At 49.1% G+C, this 13153-nt stretch overlaps 1 protein-coding gene across 2 annotated transcripts in view; it reads right to left on the bottom strand.

The window, feature by feature from the left end:
* The window catches only part of Tns3 (tensin 3), a 232968-nt gene extending 220184 nt beyond the window's left edge, over positions 1–12784 (bottom strand). Inside the window, exon 1 of one of the 2 annotated variants that reach the window (XM_028777165.1) lies at positions 12706–12784. The gene's annotated coding sequence lies outside the window, so the exon portion shown is untranslated. The remainder of the gene's footprint in view (positions 1–12705) is intronic. The other variant, XM_028777157.1, reaches the window with a different exon arrangement.
* Positions 12785–13153: the final 369 nt, after the last annotated feature.

Below are 13153 nucleotides of genomic sequence, written 5' to 3'. Positions count from 1 at the left end.
AGAGAGAGAGAGAGAGAGAGAGAGAGAGAGAGAGAGAGAGAGAGAGAAAGCTTAGCCACCAAAACCACCCCCTGTGTCAGCCAATGTCCACTATCTATGGCATCAAGCAAAAAAAGTGACCCGGTGAGAAGGCATGAGCTGGGAGGAAGCAGGGATTGGTGTGATGAGACTATGATGGGTGGCAGGGGGTACCCTTGATCTTCAGTCCTCAGGACATATTATGTGACCACGGGGCCACTGATCCCCAGCCCTCAGGACGCACATGACCCTACTAGGCTGATATCTATAGCCACAGGTCCACCAGGAAAACCCTGGAGCATCCCTGGGAACCTCTGACTGGCTGCCCTTCCTTTGAGAACTCACACAGGGAAAGGTCGGTTTTCAGGAAACCTAAGCCTTCTGGCTCCCTGGGGAGACAAGCATCTGCAAGTGGCTAGTTCAGCAGCTGGCATCAGCCCAAGGAGAGATGGTGACCAATGCCTTGGTCCTGTGAGCCCCAGCCAGAAAACCTGTGAGTTCAGGGGAACTCAGTACAGCCACGGAGGCCTGGGTCTGAAAGAGACAGCTTCCAGCAGCTCACACTGGGTCTGTCCAAGTGCAGGAGGTTATGTGTCTCCCTGAGCCTGGGAACATCTAGTCTGGGAGGGCTCAAGGTATCTGGGACACATCCACAGAAAAAAACGAGGAGTGGGGAGACTTAAAGAACAAAGAAGGAAGCAAACGAATCTCAAGGCTCATGATCTCTCTCGACAATAGTATCTGTTGCTGCCTTCACCCCAAGGTACAGATCTGCCATTCACCCCCACCAATACAGCTGCCACAGATCCACAGTTTCTCACACAGCTAGCCATGGAACAGCATTGCAGTTGTGTGGCTGCACCAGGATCAAGGCAGAGCCCAGCCGATTGGCACAGCAGCCCTGAAGAGCCTGCATCCTCTGAGAAAAGAACAATTGAATCAAGCAAGGAGGGGATGATGTATCCAGGGACTTGCTACCTTCCATCAGAGGGGGTGGACATAGCCCAAAATACTTGTGGGCGGAGCCATCTCTGTCTGTCACCTCATACAGTCCTCATCCAAGCAGGCTAGCTGTTTGTTCCATTTCCAGGAACCACTGTCTTCAGTAAACAGATCCAAACACCTCTGCAAAATCTGGCAGTGTGTGTGGTCCTGAATACAGGATCCATGAACATCACTGGGGCAACCTCAACAGAACAAGCGTGTGGGGAGACACCAGTTTCGCAAGCTGGCTCTTCTGGATGCCTGGCATCTTTGGAGAACAGAATCTTTGCTTAAATGTTAAACAAGAGGTTACACATTTACTGGTGGGTATGTAGGAAGACTAGGACTCATTTTGAGATGAAGACAAAGGAAATAATTCTTGCCATTTTACTGTAAGGATCTCAGGGAAACTGCCCCCACATGCTATCCAGAAAGAACAATTCTTTTGTGCTACCAGCATAGTTAAGTGCTGGCTTTGTATCTGCAGTTCACAACAGGGAGCCTTACAGGCATTCCTCGCAGGCATCTGCCATCAACTTTCACTGAGATGGTAACTGGAAACGTGGCTTATTTCCAAGAAAGTAACACCCAGTGAGATCCCCAAATCCGTAAAAAGGACAAACTACTCTTATGAATGCTAAAGACATACTGCAAAGCAAAACTCCAAGAAGAAAAAAATCATGACCCTGGAAACATTAATGAAACCCTGGGGAAATGTGCGAATTTGTGCTCACTTGCACACTTCCCCCCATACCCCACCCCCGCACCCTTCTCGTAACGATAAGCTAGAATGTTCCCAGCTGGGCACAGAACCACTAGCATCCCACGCACACTCATGCATAGCATGTGGGCATCAGACAAGGATAAAACAGAGCCTCTGAGTCAGGTAATTCCTGGTCCAAGGACACAAAGCTATCTTGTCCTTGGAGTTTAGTGACAAGTGAAAGATCAAACATGTTACTGCCCACTTCTCAGGGTGTATCAGGAGGAGGGACATGGCTGCTTTGGTCTCAGGGCATAAGCATGAAGACTTGTGACAGACAGCATGCCCCCCCCCATTAGAACACCCTGGAGGGGACAAGGGCTAAGAAAGCTTGTGAGACCTTGCAGCCAACTCAATGGGGGCAGGGGTAGGCTGGCATGAAGTCACTGTCCCTATTATAAAAAGCTTCTTTGTCCCCAAGAAGAAATCATATCAGTGGGAAGAAAGACGACAAGTGTGCCCTTAGCTTTTATATATGAAAGTCCTTGGGCGTGCAACTCCAAACATCCACGAACCACTCAGCAAGGTCCTCTATCCTGACATGTCTTCAGCATCACTTCACAGGAGCCTACGGATAGTTCTAGAACCACCTGGCAGCACATGGCAGAGGCAGGTGTGAAAGCCACCTTGGTCCTGCACTCTTCTCCGATTCATCCCCTCTCACCCCAGAACAAATAGGCAGGGCCAGTTTGTTCACAGCAGCTCCAGGCCGAGGCCCTCCTCTTATTTGCACAAAACCATCTGGCACCACTGGAGCCAGAGAACTGGTGTTCCTGAGACACGTGGTTCTGACGACAGGCAGAACGTGGCGGAAATAACGAAAGGCCAGACCATAATTCCAGAGGTTAAAGGGACACAGGACAATAGAGAACGTAGTCAGCCAAAAGTCTCTGTCAGCTCAGCCCCACTTACCCTCCCAGCTCATCCTGGCACCGAGAACTGACCCAGTCTGCCTGGAGCTGGGCTGAGCTGGGCTGGCAGTGTGCGCACAGCTGAATTCAGAGGCCCCAGCTGGACATTTACCAACACTCCCAGCCACAAACACACGCAGGGCCAAAGTCAGCACTAACGCTCTAGTGCGTACCCAACATCATCAGAGAGCCGTGTTGGTCACAGGTGTCTGAGTTCACCCAGGAAGCTCCTGAAACCAGGACAAGGAAACCAGTCAGTGTTCCTGCTGGGAAGGAATGCAGAACTTGGAGATATGACTACAACCTACAACCTATGAGGGCCACTTCTTCACAGACTTTTCTCAGGTTACCTGCAAAATTAGAAGGGCACCAAGCTATTTAGTCTGCAGTAGACAACAAGGAGTTTGGGAGTTTTCAGAAAGAAGCATTAACAAGAATCACTCATGTACAAGTCAGTCCTGAAGTTGGGGAACTAGACTGATTTGGTCATCACCATGAGCACTCTGCAAAGCCTTTTCCATCACTCATGTAAAGACAGTGGGAACATGGGGCATACTTAGGATTGGGGGTGGAGGGGAGGTTTTGCGAAAATCATCAGAGCTAACTGCATATGCCTATAATGTGCCTCTATCACCGAGCCTCTGAAAATGACCAGACAGGAGGAGGAAAGCATTATTCGCCACAGAATGAGAAGGTTACAGCATGAGAATCATTTGCCTTCAGTCATTCTGTTAATTTTATCATCCCTAACAAAATGCCTTATCAGAGCAGGGAGCCAGGGGTGAAGGACTTAAAGGAAAAGGACTAATAACTATTTCATGTTGCTGAGGTTTCACTGTTTCTATTTCTTGTTTGTGACTAGCCGGTTAAGATGACACTCTTGCTAAAGGAAAATTATAAAGGTCTCTGAGGAACAAGGAAATAGAGGTGCTTCGGAGAAATGAGGCTACGTAGTGTAGTGGCGCACAGTGGACCCACAGAGGTAAGGCTCACTAGTACAGTGGACCCACAGAGGTAAGGCTCACTAGTACAGTTTGGGTACTGCTCATGCATGTCCCACAAGAGAGATACATGCTAGAAGCTTGATTCTCTGTGTAGAGGTACCGAGAGGTAGGGGGCACCTGTAAGAGGTGGAGCTTAATAGAAAATGGCATATTGTAAGTTATCTATAACCTCAGAACGTGGGAGGAGTATCAGGAGTTCACGGTTATCCTCTGCTGGGGAGTGGAAAGTGGCTAGGTCACTGGGAAAACCAACATGGAAACTCATGAGATCCTGAGCTATCAGAGAGTAGCTCTGAATCACAATCTGGCTTCCTGTTTCAAGATGTGAGCACTCTCCAAGATGTGTTCCCATCATTGTGCTGCCTTCCCCCATTAGACCCTCACCAGGATCTAAGGAGTATTGGACTTGCCATCTCCAAAACTGTTTGCCAAACAAACCTTATTTTTCCAAAGCCAACTTGCCTCGGGTGTTTTGTTGCAGTAACTCTCAACTGACTAACACATCCACCTACCTGCCTTTCCTTAGGAAAGAGGTCAGGACCCAAGTACTAAATCCCACCCTGCCTTCCTCTCCTCCTATGCCCCAGTCATTCCTTATGCTTCCTTTTCTGGGAGATTGATGAGGATCAGGCTTTCCACAAGCCAGCAAAACCATACCTGATCTTGCTTTGCAGTTTGCATCCTCAGAACTCCACCTCCACCTCCCACCCTGAAGATTCCTGGTGGCCACCTTCCCTAAGGGTCTATCGGCCCCCTGAGATCAGTGGGTACTGGTGCAGATTTGCAAGCCATGTCATCGCCAACTGTGGGGAACTGCCCTATGCCTCACTCTAGTTGATTAAATACAATCCTCTTCCTCAGTCTTTCCATTCTTCTTGGCCTTATGCAATTTCCCTTGGCTATTGCAGGCGGTTACCCCTGGAGGCTTGATCCACACAATCAAGCCCCCATGTGGCCCCACCTCGTTCAACATCTTGAAAAGAAGCCAAAGATGACCACCCATGTAGATCAGCCTTTGCCCCCTCTCCCTAGGGCCCACACTCCCATCTGGCTTAGGAGCCTCAAAAAATCTGGGTGAACATGAGGATAAGTGGTCCCTCCTCCTTCCAAGCCTGACCAATTGTGCAAATGGTCACACTAGGAAGGGTGCCAGTAATTCTGGTTCAGTTTGATTCTGGTTCAGTGTGTTCCAAGAGGGACGGGCAGCCATTTGTTGACACTCCTGACTTAGAATTGTGAATACATTCTTAGAGGGTAAAAATTAACCAGTGCCAGCCACGAGAGTGTTATGGCTTTTGCTGCTGTATTCCCAGCGAGCTCTCGGCACTGATCAGAAAAGCTGCCTCCTCCCAGTGACTCAGGGGACTCCTTCACCATTCAACAGAGCCAAATCAGAGCAAGCTGGGCTGTGCACGATTCCCTCCAAATCTCGGCTGAGGTAACCCTGTGTAATTGCACTCATAGATCATAAGTGCTGGCATGTGGTTCCCAGACTGAACCATTTATCCAAATTAAAACCATTCTCCTGAAACAAAGTCAGACCCTTTTAATTGAAAATAAAACCAAGCAGCCCTAAAGGCACTTACTTGGACTAACTCTCTCTCTCTCTCTCTCTCTCTCTCTCTCTCTCTCTCTCTCTCTCCCTCTCTCTCAATGAAATACATTCTTCCTTCTTTCTCATTCTATTAATCACCAAGTTTATGCAATCTGTCAAAATAGCTTGCTAGGAAGCTTCCGTCATCCTTTTCTGCAGGCCTGGGTCTTACCCTGTGGGTACCAACCAAGAGCCTGAAGATGCTGAGAAGCCAGTGATCGATTGATCATACAGTGTCTTGGCTGCAGTCTGGCCACTTCAAGGAACTTGAAAGAGCTGTGGTTGCTTCTGGGTATCTAACTGAAGAACAGAGATGAGGGACAACACCGCCATGTCCCAATGCATTATCTCTTATCACCCAAAGGTGGAAGTAGCCCAGGTGGTATTAACTGACAACTGGATCTGTAAGGCATGGTGGATCCACACTGGAGTACTAAGTATTAAGTACTGGAATATTAAGCCTGAGTACTATTAAGCCTGAAGAAGGAACAAATGGAAGGAGGGAAGGAAGAAAAGCCAACATGCACTATACCACGGATGATCCTTTAAGACATTATGCCTGTCACAGAAGGAGAAATGCTGGGCGGTTCCACTTACAGGAGGATCGCAAAGCAGACCAACTCACGCAGGCAGAAAGAAAGCTGACAGTTGCCAGGAGCTGCAGGAGAGAAACAGGGAGCCAGTGTAGTTTTGCAAGATGCTGAGTTCTGGAGATCCATGGTACAGACGGTTGCACAGCAACATGGATGAATGTACTGAGAAACACGGAGCTGGGCGCTGTTAACAGTTAACATGCTAACATTACATCACATGGAGTTTATCACAACAATAAAAGAAAGTCTGAGTTCTTTTCTCTCTACCCACTAGAGATCTTCCCAGGAACATGACTAGCTAGGATCCACCTAAAAATCTACGTACAAAGATGTACACCATTTATGACCAACACACAGACAGATGGATAAGCCCCACTAACTACACTAAGTGCACATACTGCCAATAGCAGTCCTGCTTGTATGGTTATTTTCAAACTGGAAAATGCATAAGCTGCCACAGTGTTTTTAAAAAAAATCTGGGCTTGGTCAATTCAAAAGGCACAGGAAACACGAAACACCCACCAATGGACTCCAGGGCTTCTGGAGTGTCTTAAACATCTTAAACATCCCCACAAGAACCAATGTGTCTCCAGACTGTGATTTCATTAGGAGCTGATAGAACTTTCAGGAGACCAAGGGGGGAAGGTAGGTCATTGGGGGTGTGTGTGTCCTTGAAGGGGATATTTAGGACCCTTTCTTGCTGGCTCTGTTTCCAGGTTGCCAGGAAGTGACCTCCCTGACAAGATAACTGCTCCCTGACTGCATAAGCCAAAATGAAACACTCCTCCTTGTCACATATTTCCTTGGGTTTGTTTTCACTAAGACAGAAAGCTCACTGAGAGGACATTGAGCTAGATTCCTTAGCATTTTTCCAAGCTTATCAAAGTCTACAACGAGGGCAGGTTTTATAGAAACATAGTCCAAAATGCAGCTAGAAAACAAAAAAGCGTATCCATTACCTCAACACTAAAACTAAGGTCTGGAGAGATGGCTCGGTGGTTAAAAGCACTGACTGCTCTTCCAGAGGTCCTGAGTTCAATTCCTAGCCATCACATGGTGGCTCACAACCATCTCTAATGGGATCTGATACCCTCTTCTGGTGTGTGTCTGAAGACAGCTACAGTGTACTCATATAAAATAAATAATATATTTAAAAAGAGTAAAACTGAGGAGGATTTGAAATCACATTTCCAAACAGCCCCATGAGTGCCAGCGCAGCCCCCACCCCTATGTGAAGCACCTATATACGAAGCCTGCTTTTCCTCCACCCTTGGGTAACTGACTCTATAGGTGTTTTCATAGAAATTAAACTGGACACTCCTGTCCCCATCACTGAGATGAAACCATTTATCATTCTAACCTCCCTGAGAAAATGAGTGTGTCCTCCCAGATCTGATAACACCTCCAAGCCAGGAAATCCTTCCAGTCCCACATTGGGTGCTTTACAGACACATTCATAAGGGGAATTCAGCACAACCAAAGTAGCATTGGACCTGGAGCCAGCAGCAACAAGGGTCACAGTCACATAGGACCCTGCTCCCTGCTCAGGTGCCTGGGCTGCAGGAGAGGGCTGCTGAAACCTGGGTTTTACCTCAGGTTTGTGAGATGCCAGAGGCTGGTCTGTTTACTTCCCTGAGCACATTTCTGATCTACTTTCAAAATGGCCAGTAAGGAGAAGGTGAGTAAGGAAGCCACTAAGAAAGGTGATGGATTACCAAAGTAGAGAGGAGCACCAGGACCAGGCCGAGGGAAGCCTTTGTTCTGGAAGGAATGTGCACAGGCTCAGACACCCTGGCTAATGGCCCAGTGTGGCCCCAAGGCTGCCCGCCCGCCAGCAGGCCAGATGTGGGCCTGCACAGTTTATTGTGGGCCCACCGTGAGGCTGCAAACTGCAGCTGTGCTCCAAGGTAATGAGAGCCAGGATTCCTGAACCCTCTGGCGGGAAATAACTGGCTCCTGTGGGCCTGGAGTGGGCTGGGCTCTTCTTCTGTAAAAAGAGAAGCAACTTACAAGGTCCCACCCACAGTTCCAGAGTGATTTCTTTTTTATCTCCCAACTACTGGATTCTGAAACATTAAGAACATCAGACTTGGTCCCTATTTCTTGTAAGTTTCATTAAAAACTACACATGAAATCTCAGCACTTGGAGGCAGAGGCAGGTGGATTTCTGAGTTCGAGGCCAGCCTGGTCTACAGAGTGAGTTCGGGGACAACTAGGGCTATACAGAGAAACCCTGTCTGGAAAAAATGAGATGAAATGAAATGAAATCAAATAAAAACTACACACGAGGGCTAAAGAGATAGCTCAGTGGTTAAGGCTTTTGCTGCTTTAGGAGCAAAAGGAGATCTGGGTTCCGTTCCAGTACCCACACGGTGGCTCACAACCACTTGGTTATGGCAAACATGTGGTGAACATAAATACATATAAAATCAAATAGGTATTTTAAAATAAGTAAATAAATAAAATGTACACATGAGATGTCATATTACACTGTCTGCTAAGGAGGCAATACCCTTTCATCTACTTGGAAGTATCCCCTGGTCTATGGAGTGTGGTTTGCCTATCAGTCATTACCAGGCACTCAGGTTAAAACTTCCTTGGGCAGCCATCATCAGATTTTCTAAAGAAATTTTCTAATATCTTCGAAAGAGAAACAAGGGCAGGTTGAAAGGGTGTGTGGCTGTGATTATCTCTCTCGGAAGAGAAGAGGAAGAGGAAGAGCCAGTAACTTAATGTGCCATAATTAGAGCTGAAAGGAAGGAAGAGGAGATGTCAAGAAAGGCTGGCCTCAGTGTCCGAGGAAGCAGCTGGGACCAGAGTTCTGGCTGCAGTATCTGAGCCAAGCTGGTCCATTTAAGGCGGGTGAGGCATTCCCTCCCAGGGGCTGAGGAAGTCCCCGCTTTGAGCAAGCAATCAAGCACTGCAGACACTGGACTCATACAGAACCTAACATCCCATGGTGTGGGTGGACTACTTACACTCACTAGCACTTCATGTCTCCTCCAGAAAATGGAGAAAATCAGCGTGGAAAATCAGGCTAAGAGCAGACGGAGACGCTGGCACAAGCCACAAGCACTGGGGGATGTGACACGATCCCCAGCTTGAGAAGGATGCAGAGATAGAAGTCTGACCCTTTGGCGGACACCCCCTGGGAGCACTTGAAGCCATCCTGGACAGGTACTCCACAGGGGAAACGTCCAGATCACTGGTCTAACCCTTTCAGCATAATCTTTCATGAAGTTTGCCCATTTGGGACAAAATACATTAAGGCCAGCTTATTGCTTTTTTTAAAAAAAAAAAAAAAAAAAGATCACTACAGTTTTTATGAATCTATAGATCATTATGATGGCCCTAAAGAATGGCTTCTTTGGGCCAGCAAGATGCTTCAGCAGGTAAGAGTGGTTGCCCAATGACCTGAGATCAGTCTCTGAAACGCACCCACATCCGAAGGACAATGGACTTCAGCAAGTTGTCCTCTGGCCTTCACACATAGGTCAGAGAATACATGGGTATGCATACACATGTACACAGGCATACACACACATACACACCTCATACAGAATAAACAATATAATTTTTTGTTTTGTTTTGTTTTTTGGAGACAGGGTTTCTCTGTGTAGTCCTGGTTGTCCTGGAACTCACTCTGTAGACCAAGCTGGTCTCGAACTCAGAAATTCGCCTGCCTCTGCCTCCCAAGTGCTGGGATTAAAGGCGTGCGCCACCACTGCCCGGCCTCAAAACACTCTTAAGGCAGAATTCAAAAGAAAGTTCCATGAAACTTGGGAAATCTGTGTCTTCTGTTTTTACAAGAAACAGACATCAAGGAAATCAATGTCCCTGGCCCTACGCTGCACTCAGCAAAGTGTGCCTGTATAGAACATGATGGGGGAGGGGTGCGGATATGACAAAATAGGATCCCAATTTTGTTCTCAATTTAAGAATAGATGCGTACATTTTGTCTTGAGATTTACTTTGTTTACTTCCTTCTGTAGTCCTGGTGATTGAACCCAAGTTCTCACACCCTACACAAGTGCTCCACCCAAAGATACACCCCATCCTTGGGGGTTTTGGCAAGTTTCTTTCTAGGTGAAATGAAGACTCACCTGTTCCCCAATGCTTCACAGTCCTACAAGAAGGGGCCAGGTTAGTTCACCTCTTAAAGAACTTTTGCCTAGACCCAATGTAAATCCACCCTAACTTCTGCCACAGGGAGCAGGCATATCAAAATCCACCCAGCCACAAAGCGAGAGGACATACAGGGAGCAGTCTATCAAGAGCCGCAGTAAGGAGTCCTTAGTAAGGAAGGATGCAACCGAGGTAGTCAGTCGCCGATGCCTCAGACTGGTGGTATGGTCCAGTAAAAGAGTGTTCTATTTTCAGAAAGAAAATAAAACAAACGTTTGCTAGCAGTACCCAGCACTCCCCACCATCCAAGTTCAAACACAGGGTCAGAACAGGCGTCCCCTGAACATATCCATTGCTAACAGCAGGCTGATCCAAAGCAACAAAATGTGGCCCCAGGGGCAGGCTGCTTGCAGACACACCACTAGTTCCCAGGCTTTGGAAATTTGCTTGTAATTTTCCTTGTCTGTAAAACTGGTCCTTGTGTCCTGGGCAGACAGAAGCTGTTACTGCCAGACAAACTCAAACACCCTCTCCCTTTTGTATCTTCCACTCCACCTTCTTGTCTAACCGACTCCTTGTTAGGTTGTAGCTCTGCCACGTGTAACTCTCCTAGTACCTTCTACAGAATAGTAACATATTTGACCTTGTGAACTATGGAGTCAGCATTTGCAAGTAGCTCAGTTTCAAAACACAGCAGGCCAGAGAGACACTTTGTAAAAGCTAATCGATTTACATTTAGGAGAATGGTGTTCCCTGAAGCAACTACTTTTTCTATCTTCTTAGTGGTTATGCTTTGTATAGAAATAACTCATCTGCTGCCACTGATAGCTTTAGCAGCCTCAGCAGAGAAGCTAGCTAGCCTTAGCCTCAGCGGAAGAACTGCTGCTGTTTGGACAGTCATTCAAAGTGAATTGACACAGGAGAAGCAGCAGCCAGCCTTCAGGAGGCCGGCCACAGAACTCAGGCGTTGTGTCCCAGAATCCTAGCTTCTCCTCTACATTTCAACTTCATAAACAAGATAGTTGGCATTTCTTTGCCCATATGCAAAAATGAGTGTGATAATCCCACTTCCCTCTTCCTTCCAAAAGTCATTTGGGTGAGATGAAATGAACAGGCAAAGAGTTTAGTACACTCAGCCAGAGGTCGTTATTGCCCTGTCACTCTGGGGGGTCACCATGACTTTGTAGGAGGTCACAGGTCTGGCTTCTTACCAATTGCTCCAGTTAGCTCCCCAGGACCCAGCAAATTCACCCCCTTGTTCGCCCGCGTGCGTCCGCGCGCGCACACACACACACACACACGCACACACACACACACAGAGAGAGAGAGAGAGAGAGAGAGAGAGAGAGAGAGAGAGAGAGAGAGAGAGAGACTGATTCTCTAATACACACTCCAAGTCCTGGCCTAGCCTCCTCCAGCTTCCAGCTGCAGCCATCCCCGCCCCCTTCCTGGTCCACAGCACAGAAAAGCTTTTCTTAATACTTGTTGATTGATTTGCAAATATAACCTCATAGGCCCCAAAGAGGGAAGCAACAAAATCACAAGGACACTCAAATCTCTTTTAACAGGCAAAGAACTAAAAGCACTTTTAAAAAGTATTCATATGGACAGACCAAAGCCTCAAGGAAATTCATCAATATGTCAAAAGGATTAGCTCTGATGAATAATATACATTATTAATACAGTAACTCCTGTATTCCTGGTTTGGGGTGTCGTTTTGGAGCTCTATACAGTGGGACAGAAGGCACAACTCAGAAAACAAAGTTGGAGTGGGCTGTGACAGACCCTGGGGCGTTCCAATCAGTTGTGGTCACCCTAGATAGTGCGGTCCTCTGGACCCACGCCCTGGAGGGAACTTTTTGTGTTCAGTCACGCTAGAGAGTCCGAATCACCTGCTGGCACCGGCCAGAATGGCAGTTGGGGGAAGGAAGGGGCTTGGGGTCTCTTCTTGCAGCTTAGACTTTCAAATCAATCCAAGCAAACGTACCCCAGGGGCAGAACACAGCACTGCACAGAAACTCCGGGGCCCAGGATCCTCCCTCTTACTTGTCAGCTACAGTGCCCGCGTGCCAGGAGGCACGTGCCACAGGTGGCCCCCAGGCCTGCGCCTGCACCCGTACTCCCTCCGAATGGTGGGAAAAGGCGCGATGAGACCCCTGGCTCCCAAGCAACCGAAAGGAAAGGGAAAGAGGCACACAGGTCACTTGCCTGGAAAAGGCGGGAGTAAAGTCCTGAGAAGTCTCATTGCAGCCCCAAGCGGCTCTCTGTCTCCTCGTCCCTAACTGTCTCAGAGAGCAAAGTCCTCAGGGCCGGGGCGGCGACAGTGCCGCTCCGCCCGCGCCCGCCTAGCAAGGCGCCGCGCCGCGACCCGAACCCTGCCGGCCCGCGCCCCAGCCGCGCGTCCCCAGCCCTGCTTAGCTCCCGCGAACCGGCCCGCGCCCGCCCGGGAACCTGGCCGAACCCCAGCCTCCCGATCGCCGCAGACCCCCTGGCCGTCCTCAGTTCTGGATCCCGAACGCCCTTCCCGGGTGCTCCCGCGCCTTGTCCCCACACCCTCAACTGTCTCCGCGCCCAGGTTTGGTGTCTGCTCGTCTGCGTCTCAGCTCCAAGACCCAGAACGGCCAGGCTCTGGAACCTGAGCGGGGGCCCCAAACAAAGAGTGTGGAGGCGCGTGGCCGCCCCTGCCCTGCTGCCCTGCTCCCGGCCCGGGTACCTGAGCGAACCCGCAGCGCGGTCCGGCAGGGTGATGGCCGAAGCGAAGCTGGGCTCCGAGTTGCTCGCGGGCGGGCCCGTCCTCCTGGCTGGCGGCCCGCGCCCGCGGCAGGGCCCCCTCGAGGCGGCTCGGGCAATCGCCACGGACGGCCCGCGCACCGGAGCCCTGCCGGTCACCTGGTCTCATCTTCCTATGTCCTCCGCTTCCAGGGGCTGGACACCCCCGCACCTACCCCTCGGGTTCCTGACCCAAAGGATGAGCTCTTAAAATACCCTCCCACTTCGCTAGCTTCCCTAAATACCTCGGGACCCCAGTATTCTATAGGCTCAACAGTTTCAGGTCTACATAAGTGCACCTGGAGAGGGAAGTTCGAGTCCCATTCCTGAAAAACCAGTTTATTCTTTCATACAATGTGTCTAAGTGTTGTGCCTGCCGGGGAGGAAGTCCT

This window comes from Grammomys surdaster, unplaced genomic scaffold (assembly GCF_004785775.1).
Source record: "Grammomys surdaster isolate TR1022 unplaced genomic scaffold, NIH_TR_1.0 67, whole genome shotgun sequence".
Taxonomy (NCBI): Eukaryota; Metazoa; Chordata; class Mammalia; order Rodentia; family Muridae; genus Grammomys; species Grammomys surdaster.
Note: the sequence above shows the minus strand (reverse complement) of the source record. Positions and strands in the feature narration are given on the sequence as shown.